Here is a 12,481-nt window from a genome sequence, read left to right as displayed (position 1 = left end):
TAAATAAGTAATCTTTATGGATGAAGGTCCAAGGTCTTGGGCCAACCCTGCTTCAAAACCCAAAAGTGTTTGGAGCCAACACTGCTCCTGCCCCATACATTCTGAAAAAGTTGAACAGAAGCATTCACGCGTGTTGAAGAACTGCTGGCTGTCAGGTACACTGCAGGAGAAGCCTCTGTCTGCTGGCATGAGGTGCAAGATGGTGGGGGCGGGTGGTGGTTTGAACAAGGGTGAGAGGGGGAGGAATGGGGGAGTTTCTGGGCAGGGACAGAGAAGGGAGGGAGTTGGAATGGGGATAAAGGGGGCAGAGTTGGTGGCACTCACATGCAGCCGGATTCTAGCCCTTTCCATCTTTCCGCCACTGTTACACTCCTTGGTTCTGTGCCCTCAAATAGCTGGCACAGGACCAAGGAGACTGTAAGGGAAAGCAGAGGCTTTCCCCAGAGCAAGGGAACAAATGTTCCCTCATCTTGAAGAGAACTCTACAGGATGCAGTGCACTCTACATCATGTGCCTGCATCAGCAGGGGAGGGGGGATGTTAGGTAGGATTGGGCTATAACTCACCTTTGGAGGTCCTCCTCAGGTCTCCTTACTATCTGAGAGGAAGTGGGTGGGTGGCTTTTCCAGTTATGACACCCTGTTTATGGGAACTTCTCCCCCAAAGCAGCTTGCCCGATGTCTTCACTGGCATCCTTTTGGCACTAGCCAAAGACCTTTCTTATTCGTCCTCACTCCTTTCTCAGTCCTTTTAATGTTGCAACTGTGCTGCTGCTTTGAACTGCCCAGTGTAGCACTGTTGTCCATTGTCATGCTTTTGCTGCTCCCCTGAATTTTAGTCTCTAGCTGCTTTTCCTAGCTGTTCTGTGATCACTCTAAGAACTCAACGCTACCCTCCATGTGGACAGGTCACCATGCAGCTTCTTCTTGGTCTTAAAGGGACACACCCTGATGAACCTATCTGCGTGTGTTTTTATGGCACTATGTGAACTGGAAGAAAGGAATATTTCGAAAGACACAGGGGAAGTACCATCTCTCTAGGAACAAATACATAGTAAAGTAGTCCCATTTGCACTGCCTAGGAGGCAAAGATAATGGCACTGTTGCACAAAGAAATGAGAACTGCACCACTACCACATCATTCTCATCCACTGCATTTTCTCACCATTAATAAGCAGCACACCTGCAATTCCCCAATGATTGTTACAAGCACAGTGAAGAACCTTTCCCTGAATCCATCTTGTTTGCCTTTTGTGCACAGGGATATAATTTTTGGATCTTTCTATCTGACCTTCCAGGCTCTTTGATGTCCGCAAGTTGGAGCGCTCACTTTCATCCTTGAGTACTATTGCATGTAGCAATGTGATTGCGTTGTTAATCTCTGATAGATTTTCTCCAGTTTTACAAAGGAGGTGATATCTGAATGATTATCCTCACTCAGGTCCGAGGACTCTGGAATTGTTCTTTTGATTTTTGGAAAGCTTGAACTGGAAAGCCAGTTTGAACACCGTTTGTGTTAAAAGTAGCGGTGGCAGCAAATTTAACTCGAAGTCACACACGGTGGAATGACAAGCAGAGCATTAAACATTCTGCTCGGGTTTCACTTAATAGTGTTCAGCCAACACTTCATGGATATTAAATTTATGGCTGAGTGAGTGTTTTACATTGAAGTATTAATTTAAAACACTTTTCCGAGTCGAAGAGGTGTTCGTGCCTGGCCTGGCCTTTGTGTCCCTTATTCAAGTCAAGCATTTGAATTATTCCAGAGAAATGATGTCTATATTTCCGTCACTACAGAGTCTCCTGAAAGACTGCATGACATCAAGGAAAGCGCCCAGGTAAATTAAGCAGAAGAGAGAATTTTTGCTAACTCTTCTTGAGAACTGATGTGCTGTGGTGAAAATATCTGAAATTTCCCCTTTATTTTTCCCTATTTGGGGACACTTCTAAAGTCCCAGGGACTTCTACGATGTCTTCTCAGTATCCTAAAAACTGCAGAGATAGCTTTCTGTTGTCCTTTTTGAAATCAGTGCCATTACAGAAAGGGCCACCTGGAAACCCAGAGAAGTTTTCTGTGGATTAGGTATCTTCTTGATTTACCTCAAACAAAGGATTCTGGTAATCTCTCCTGCCAAGACTGGTATGTGTCCTCCTATTTGTAGCCAAATCCAGTGGGCTAAATCAAGGGCAGCCAAAGTTTCAATTTTAGGGATTCTGACCTTTAACAATTGTGTAGAGTGGGGGATTTCTGAGAGATGACAAGCTGCACCTGCTGAAAGTCCCTCTTCTGCACAATTGTTAAAGGTCCAGGAGTCCTAAAGTTGAAAGGTTGGCCATCGCTGGGCTAGGTAAAGGTACTTTGAGCTCATCATCAACCCTTTGTTTTTTAAGATCATGCACACAGTTTCTTTAGGCTATTGCCAATGGTTCATCACTGATGTTCTGTGGCTTGTAGGAGGGCAGGAATAGGACCATGCTTCTCCCTTCTCCTGGACAGCGTGACTAGTTAAGAATAGGGGGGAGTATTACACATTCAGGGGTTTTATTTTATTTTCCATTTGCCACTTAAGCTCTATGCCCACTTTTTGCAAACCACTTGTCCTGGCGATCGCAAAGCAGAAGTGGGGTGCAATCGCTCCACTTTCAGTTTCTAAAGCTCGGGAAGCCCTATGGAGGGTCATACAGGGCTCCCCACACCCCTGGGAGGCTGCTGCAGGGACTGGTAAGTGCATGCTAGCCCCTGCGCCCCCTTTAGCAATGAGATCGTAGGGACCGTGTTGCTGCCTTTCCACTCCCCCCTCCTCTTAAGGGGGAAGCAGCCAGGGCTCTCTGGCTGGGGCATTGTAATGCCCCAGTTTGAGAACCACTGCACTCGGGGTTCCACAATGGAACCCCAGTGGATAACGTGGGATGACCTGTATTTCCATTGGAAATGCAATAAACCCACCATTGGTTCCACAATGGAACCCCAGTGGATAACGTGGGATGACCTGTATTTCCATTGGAAATGCAATAAACCCACCATTGGAACTCACTGAAAATACCACCATGCAACAAATGTGCTTCAATGTGTTCCAGTGCTAAATGAAACCCTTAAAGGACGAGACAAATTCTTCACAGTCATGCAGGCAGGCAGTTCAGTGCTAAAATGGAGGCAACTTGAAAAGTGAATACAAACTCCTCCAGTGATATTTTGTTCTCAGAATGTCAGAACCTCTTATGAAATTTCTGCTACCATAACTAAGAAGATTCTTTCCGTTAGACAGATGAATCTGTCTTGATGGTTGCAGAGGAGTCCAAGAACTTCATTAATAAATTAGTTTCCTTAAAACATTCATTCATTCAATTTCTTTTCTGATTTTCAGTCAATAGGCTTCTACAGTGGTTTAGATAAGTAAACCAATTGAAAATTCAATCAGCCCATCTTTAGATCCCTGTTAAAGTACTACTGTGATCAGCACTTGTCAAAGGACAGGAAGACTAGATGAGCAGTTCCCTTATTGTGGTCCTATTTTGTGGGGGGTGAGCAGAATGGGGGGTGGACAGGCAGAATGGGGTGGTGATGGAACAGGGAAGAAGGTGGATCATGTCTGGGAGGGGGCAGGATTGGTGGTGGTCTGATTCACCTTCCTAGGTCAACAAAGACTTGCACCAGTGATGGAGCCAGTGTGGGTCCAAATGGACATATAGTGGCTGATGGAGACCTCCCAAGGAGACCTCCAGTAGCCAAAAATGCCCCGTAGGATACAGCTGTAGCTGTGCTGGTGATGCCACTGCATCACCACATATGGAGTTAGGTAGAATTGGCTGTCCATCACCTGGTGTTGCTGATCCAACAAAAACATTAAAAGGCCTTCCAGGGAAGAAGAGTTTCCAGATGGCATTTGTATGTTGCAAAGGTGGGAACCTACTGTAGTGCTGTTTGTCAAGAAAGTTCCATAGCTGGGGTGCCATTACTGAATAGACACATTGTGACTTGTCCCAAGTCCTGAGGCTGGATGTGCTATCAATTAAAATGAAATAAATAAGCATTGATTTCTCCCCTGGGTTCATGTTATGGAAAACAGGTAGGAAATGTTTAAACACATCTTTAAAAAACAGACATCTCTCAATGACACTATCATACTACACTGAACACGCACAAGCAGGTGTGAGCGGGCCAGTGGGAGATTCTCTCGTTGTTCTTTTGGCTATCAAGTAGGAAGTGAATGCAGGCAGTGTGAGAGAACTTTATTAGACCTTGCTAGTTGGGATCTATTCCTTGCCTTCTTGGAGGATACGAAAATGCCATTAGTATTGTACAGCAGTCTAGGGTGTCATTAAAATGCAAAGCAGCAGAGTATATCCAATAAAACGCATCAGTAATACATGAAATAGGTTCTATGGTCATTTCCATCTCAGCAACATGTGTTGGTGTTAAACTTTGCATTGCTCAAATAAGTCAGAATAGGCAATCTTCCCTCCAATTCTGTATTATATGATTTGTTCTCCCACTGCCTGTCCGAAGACTTCTTCATTCTGATATGCACAGGGCCTTTGAGCAGTGCTTCTCAAACTGTGGGTTGGACCCATTATGTTGGTCGCGAGCCAAATTCATGTGGGTCCTCATTCATTTCAATATATATTTTATTTTTAATCTATTAGACTTGATGCTACCATGGGATGTGACTGCATTTAGGGAAATGTTATTGATCTGTATTTTTAACAGGCTACTATGTATATACTTTTAACAATGATAATCAATGGGGCTTACTTCCAAGTAAGCGTCAACAGCATTTCAGTCTTTGGGATGTTTGGGGAATTTTTTTTTTCAACAGATCAGCAACTGCTTGGGAGGGTTAGGAAGGTTCATTACTTTAAATAAATGTTTAAATTTATAATTATTGTAAACTTTTAATTTACTTACTTAATTGATTTGATTCCTAGGTGTTAAAAATTTTCCTGCTTGATGATGTCACTTCCAGTCATTGACATCACTTCTGGTGAGTCCTGACAGCTGTCATTCTAAAAAAGTGGGCCCTGGTGTAAAAAGTTTGAGAACCACTGGCTTAGAGAAGAGCTGGGGAAAAAGATGACTTTATCATGTTTATATACCCTGCTTCCCCAAAGGAGCTCAGGGCAGGGTACATTACCTCCCCCCCTCCTTTTACTGTCACTGCAACATGTGAAGTTGATCAGGCTGAGAGATAGGAACTGGTCCAAGATTGCTCATTAAGCTTCAAGGGGGCTTTGAACATTCGTGTTCCTGATCAAAGTTCAGCATTCTAACCATTGCATCACATTGGCAAGGAGGATGCTTTTGCTCCTTGAGAAAGTACTCCCCTTTCATTGATTTCTTTTCCCCTTCGGTAGGATGCTGTGGACAGGGTTACGGTGTTTGCAGAGCAGCAGTCCTTCCCAGCACTCAGAGTGAACTCAAAGCACTGTCCTCATTCAGAATTGCCATTGTTGTGGTCTCATCATAAAGCTAAATCTGGTTGTCAGTAAGCACATTGGTATTATCATATGAGCAATGTGATCCCTGATGAGCTGTTATCACATTAAGAAGATGACAATGTTTGGAAAAAAACAGAAATAAGAGCTAATACACAAGAGGGTTTTTCAAATTAGTTAAAGGAGGACAACTGCAGTATGTCTGGTTTTGTTTGTTTGTTTGTACACAAGCTAAGTTGCTAAAAGGAGGAACTAAACTGTAATAGAATAAAAGGACTAGTCCTTTTATGGTCTGGTAACTGATCACAGAACAGGAAGAGAAAAGAACACAAAAGTCCAATATGTCCCTACACTGATGAAGTCTGCAGGTTGGGCCAGACTGGAAAAAGCAAGAGAAACAAAACTGTGCACCAGATCTTCACCCCTGTTTAAGTAATGGGCATGCACCTCATGCGAGAAAAATAGCATCCCAATGACAGAGCTAGTGTAAATAGGAGCAACCTATAAGGAACAATGGGGAAGGGAAAAACAGGAGAAAACACTTCTGTACTGCAATGAGTCATGGACTCTTCGCTCACAACAAGAGAGGAAACTGAATGCTTTCCACATGCGTTGCCTCCAATGCATCCTCGGTATCACCTGGCAGGACAAAGTTCCAAACAACACAGTCCTAGAACAAGCTGGAATCCCTAGCATGTCTGCACTGCTGAAACAGAGACACCTGCATTGGCTCAGTCATGTCGTGAGAATGGGTGATGGCCGGATCCCAAAGGATCTCCTCTATGGAGAACTCGTGCAGGGAAAGCGCCCTACAGGTAGACCACAGCTGCGGTACAAGGACATCTGCAAGAGGGATCTGAAGGCCTTAGGAGTGGACCTCAACAAGTGGGAAACCCTGGCCTCTGAGCGTCCCGCTTGGAGGCAGGCTGTGCAGCATGGCCTTTCTCAGTTTGAAGAGGCACTTGCCCAACAGACTGAGGCAAAGAGGCAAAGACGGAAGGCCCACAGCCAGGGAGACAGACCAGGGACAGACTGCACTTGCTCCCAGTGTGGAAGGAATTGTCACTCCCAAATTGGCCTCTTCAGCCACACTAGATGCTGTTCCAGAACCACTTTTCCTAGCGTGATACCATAGTCTCCCGAGACTGAAGGATGCCAATGAATGAATGATGAGTGTGGAGAGTGGGGCTAAGAGGTTTTCCCGCTTCTCAGAATACTAAAACTGGGGGTCTTCCAGTGAAACTGATTAGCATGATCTGTTTGAAGCTTCAGCACTAAATTAACTACTCTCTATTGTTGGAAAGTTAAATCACGATGAAACTATTCTTATTTTCCCCCTGTCATGTCAAGAAAAGTGTGTTTGATATTTGGTATTTGGAAAAGTGTATTTTCTTTCTACATTTGATATTTTGTTTAGCTATTGTATTATTGTTTTGTTATTCACTAATACAGGAAATTTTTTTAAAAAGGAAACGTGTTTCGGCACAAAATTTTGCTCACACAGCCAGTCAAAAATTCCTAGCTATGAATTCTTGGCGATGATGGGCACTAATTTGGCAACAAAACATCTCATTTCAACAAGCTTTCCAAACTGTCTCAGATAACAGAGGGTTTCAGCAGTGATTAAAATGAAGGGTATCGTAAAAAGGTTAATTATATACTTTGGCAAAGCTTTGTAGTTTCTGGTGGCATCTCACAATTAGTTCCTGTGCCAAAAAAATAACTCACAAATGGACAGTCCAATCCTAACTAACTGCTAGGGACACCAGTGCAGCCTAAGTCCAATCCTGTGCTAGCAGCAAAGCCATATCCCAAGGGAAAGCACAAGGCAGGGGGGCCAGCGCACACAAACAGGGATGGAAAAGAAGCAAGGCACAGTGGAAAAAAATGCACTGCCAGTGTGGCGAACAAGTCATGCATGTGCATAGGCAGTTTGACATCCAAGCCACTTGTGGATAGCAACTGAGCCGCCACACATGTGCACAGCCTAGCAACGAAGCTGCACGTGGTCAGCAACTGAGCCACATGTGGTTGGCAAATAGCCAACCAAGCCATGCATGCGCAGAGAGCCCTGTGTAATCAACACACACCATACAATTCCAGGCATGTCTATCCAGAAGTAAGCCCCATTGTGTTCAGTGGAGGTGTGTCAAGGGCCTCAGCAATAGGTTGCATTACTATGCAGCCCGCCCCAGCACCACTGAACTCAGTAGGTCGTCCATCTGAGTGGACGTGCCTAGGACAGCACTGACAATGCCACATTTTGCCAACGTAGGCCGCAGTCCCAAGCATCTGTACCTGGGAGTGAGTCACATTGAATGAAACGGGTGTTACATTCTGCGTAGACATGCATAGAAAAGTGCTGACCAAAAATCCCTTGTGCGAGCGGAATGGTTCTTCTGTTCATAGACGGAGACTTCCATTCACAGACTCCATTCGCTCCATTCACAATGGAGAGAGGTGAAAAGCGGTGTGCCCCAAGGATCTGTCCTGGGACCGGTGCTCTTCAACCTCTTCATAAATGACCTGGAGGCAGGGTTCAGCAGTGAGGTTGCAAAGTTTGCGGACAACACCAAACTTTTCCGAGTGGTGAAGACCAGAAGTGATTGTGAGGAGCTCCAGAAGGATCTCTCCAGACTGGCAGAATGGGCAGCAAAATGGCAGATGCGCTTCAATGTCAGTAAGTGTAAAGTCATGCACATTGGGGCAAAAAATCAAAACTTTAGATATAGGCTGATGGGTTCTGAGCTGTCTGTGACAGATCAGGAGAGAGATCTTGGGGTGGTGGTGGACAGGTCGATGAAAGTGTCGACCCAATGTGCGGCGGCAGTTAAGAAGGCCAATTCTATGCTTGGGATCATTAGGAAGGGTATTGAGAACAAAACAGCTAATATTATAATGCCATTGTATAAATCAATGGTAAGGCCACACCTGGAGTATTGTGTCCAGTTCTGGTCGCCACATCTCAAAAAAGACATAGTGGAAATGGAAAAGGTGCAAAAGAGAGTGACTAAGATGATTAGGGGCTGGGGCACCTTGCTTATGAGGAAAGGCTACGGCGTTTGGACCTCTTTAGCCTAGAAAAGAGACGCTTGAGGGGGGACATGATTGAGACATACAAAATTATGCAGGGGATGGACAGAGTGGATAGGGAGATACTCTTTACACTCTCACATAACACCAGAACCAGGGGACATCCACTAAAATTGAGTGTTGGGAGGGTTAGAACAGACAAAAGAAAATATTTCTTTACTCAGCGTGTGGTTGGTCTGTGGAATTCCTTGCCACAGGATGTGGTGATGGCGACTGGCCTGGATGCCTTTAAAAGGGAATTGGACAAGTTTCTGGAGGAAAAATCCATCACAGGTTATAAGCCATGATGTGTATGTGCAACCTCCTGATTTTAGAAATGGGCTATGTCAGAATGCTAGATGCAAGGGAGGGCACCAGGATGCAGGTCTCTTGTCATCTGGTGTGCTCCCTGGGGCATTTGGTGGGCCGCTGTGAGATACAGGAAGCTGGACTAGATGGGCCTATGGCCTGATCTAGTGGGGCTGTTCTTATGTTCTTAATGGCAGAAGTGCTAAACAGGATGCTATGCCATAGGTCCCTATTTTTCAGTACAAAAGAATATCAAAACAACCTGCAAATAGAAAATGTCATTCATTTCCCAGAAATATATTTTTTCTCTTTAATTTCTTAAAAAAATATTTAGCCTGAGAAAGCATAACTTACAGCCCAATTCTGTCTATTCCCGCCCCCACGCTGATCAGGCACCAAAACAGCTACTGCTTCATCCTATTGCTCCCTTACTTGGGGTAAGCCTCCGTGGAACCATCATTCCCTTACTCCATGGTGCTGGGGGGGGGGAGTCTACTCGTACCTGTACTAGCTAAATAGCTGGCACAGATGTGCACGGACCCATGCCATGGGATTGGGATTGGGACTGGGAAGGGGGCTAGGATTCTGTGGCTGCCAAATCTGTCCTCCCTGAGCTTAATCTGCTCATCCCCCACTTCTCTCTTCCCAGTTTTACCCTCTCCTGTCCCCATTCCACCCTTCCCCATTCCTCCCACCTCTCCCACTTGATTTACCTGCTTCAGTGAGCAGCGGGAGAAGTGACAACTTGGGTGGGAAGACACAGGCCTTCCCGCTGGCGCTCCTGGCAATGCTCTGTGTAGCACACTCTCAGAGTGCCTTTTATGAATGGCGCTGACTGCTTTATGGCAGTCAGCATCAGCAGAGGACTCCTATAGGATTGGACCTATACCTATAGGTATACCTATAGGATTGGACTCTAAAAAGCTCACATGTTCCTTTGAGTGCCTCCTAATATAGGTGTCCTTTTATCACCCCTGTGATACTTTAAAAGAGTTGAGGCAGAATATTATGGTAACTTGTTAACAGCTTCATGCATGTTCCCATATATGGTTGTGTTCACTTCTGCTACAAATGAATTTTGTGGGAAATTCAATTAAGTTCTCAAGGCAAAACAAATGGTCTTTTTATCTTTCATGCTCCCTGGCCAAGTTTATTACTGGCACGGTTCTTTGTCATATAAAGGTGTTTTTTTTTTTTTTTAAAGCACATTAATTCTCCCCGACTAATCTTGTTGCTAAATGAAGCCACAAGTCAACATTGGCCTCGCAACCACACATAAAATGATGAAAACTCCAGTGTGGCTTCAGCGAAGAATATCATCAATACGAAAGTCTCCTTTCTCAAATAGTGTTGCCAAGTGGATATTTCTCCTCCTTCCCTCCCCTGGGGAATTGCTCTGCATTGAAGCAGATGTATCCAAATGATACCACCCATGACAGGCGTCCAAGTAGCTTTCTGTTGATCGCACATGGGAAATAAAAATTAGATTAAAGGAATAAGCAGAGTGGCTAGTTTCCTTATGGGCAATGGAAGAGAAAATTGGAAGGGGTTACACTCAGCATGCTGAAAATGAGTAGCAAGCAATAATTCAGCCACTGTAAGTAGAATTTATTTATTTGTTGGTTGGTTGAGTCTTGCCTTTCCTATGGCAAAGCAAATGCCTAAAGTGGCTAAAAGATGGGGGCCTCCTCCTCTCCTCCGTGTTTACTGAAGGGTCAAAGTGTTGAGGAGGGAGACTTTATCCAAGGCAGGGGGTTGAAGGGGGCCCGGCCTGGGCTGCAAAGCCCATTACTACCGGGGGGAGGGGGAGTCCAAGCTTACATGACATTGCTACGAAGTTCCTTCACTGTATCTATATGGGATGTCCAGGTTGCTTTAAAAAAAAAACACACACATTTGAATGAATTTTAATACATGCATTAATAATGTCATGGAATTACGTTTTCCCTGTAAAAATAAGCACAGCCCATAACTTAGGTTCAATTCTGAAATGGCATATTGTGTGTGTGTGGGGGGGGGGGGTGACAGCAAATGTTACCCTGTACATGCCCAATCTCATCTGATCTTGGAAGCTAAGCAGGGTCAGGCCTGGTTAGTACTTGGATGGGAGACCGCCTGGGAATACTGGGTGCTGTAGGCTTATACCATAGTCTTTCGAGACTGAAGGTTGCCAACCATAATGTGGGGCACTAACAAAAACATGCAGGTAATCTTGTAATATGTATGGCATAATAATAGTATGTATCATTGGTTTAGGCCAGGGATGCCCAAACCTTGGCCCGGGGGCCATTTCCGGCCCTTGGGGACTCCAAACTGGCCTACAGGAAGCCTCCAGTCCCCAGTGAGCCTCAGCGGAGACTTGCTGGAGTCCATGTTGGCCCGACACAACTGCACTCAGCCTGACGGCTGACTGTTCAACCTCTCACACAAGCGGTGGGCAGAGGGCTCCCTTCGCTGCTTGCTGTTTCATGTCTGTGAAGCAGCAGTAACAACAAAGCAAAGGCTGGCCATGTTTTGCACAAGGCCCTTATAGGCCTCGAGCTATCGCAAGACCTTCATTCATTCATACAAGTTCCATCTCAAGTATATTCATTTATGTAAATTTATTCAAATTTTAAAAGTAAATTAATTCTTTTTCCCCTCGACCCCCAACACAATGTCAGAGGGATGATGTGGTCCACCTGCCAAAAAGTTTGGCCATCCCAAGGCGGTGCTCATCCCAAGAGATCTTTCCAGAATGACTTTTGAACTGATTGCGGTGGTTGCAGTTTTTTGTGAATGGTTGTGGTCTCTTTGGGATGTTGTTGACTTAAACTTTCCTGTATGAATATACCATATATCTTAAATACATATGTGTGCATAACATGCACAGAGAGAGAGAGAGAGAGAGAGAGAGCGCAATCCAGGGTGGGTATTTCATATGGTATGACAACAGGTGTAATATACCATCATTTAGAATATATACACAACATATATCGCATTGTATTTTCTTTTCAAGAAGATATAGATTTATAGGGCATTTTGGCCTAGAACTAATTCCAAGTCTCCTGGGATAGTTCATCATATAAATCACTTAAATCATATAAATTCAGCACACCCCAGCTGAATTACCCAGGCATTTTCTTAACAAGTGTTTGCACATTTCTACAGAAATATGTCCAGATCTTATGAGATTTGCTGGATCCAACAAAACAACAGTTTGAACAGTGTCCAGTTGGTCCAGGTCTTGCCTAGAAACAGCACCAGAAAAAATGGGGGCAGTGAGGGGAGGGAAGCAATTTATCTGGGGCCACTCTAGGACTTGTGGTGTGAGGAACAAAGGGAAGCATACAAACTTGTGTAAAGTATGTTGTCTTAAGCACTCAGAAGAACAAACATTAGATCGCAGGGAACAGCGTCTACAGCATTTATCACCCATGTACAATTAATATATACACTAGTCATATACTACCATGGCTGGCTACAAATATGAATCAGGCAGCCAGAGCTTAAACAAAGGGAACTAAAGAGTGCATATCAATTCCCACATTTCTCAGAACTGACAAGGAGACCAGAGGGGGGCAAAAGGGCCTGTGTTATAAGTTCATACCAGTTCCGGAGACCGTTTGCCTTGGCACTGACTGCTAGCAAGTGCTACCCTTGGCTGGTGTGGACAAAACTGGCTTCAAC

The 12,481-nt window shown here is 44.6% G+C and overlaps 1 pseudogene; it reads left to right on the top strand.

Moving 5' to 3' along the window:
* Nucleotides 1-10,832: 10,832 nt before the first annotated feature.
* LOC136642358 (5S ribosomal RNA) lies at nucleotides 10,833-10,952 on the top strand (annotated as a pseudogene).
* Nucleotides 10,953-12,481: the final 1,529 nt, after the last annotated feature.

This window comes from Tiliqua scincoides, chromosome 2, assembly GCF_035046505.1.
Source record: "Tiliqua scincoides isolate rTilSci1 chromosome 2, rTilSci1.hap2, whole genome shotgun sequence".
NCBI lineage: Eukaryota > Metazoa > Chordata > Lepidosauria > Squamata > Scincidae > Tiliqua > Tiliqua scincoides.
This window is presented reverse-complemented; position numbering and strand designations above follow the sequence as displayed.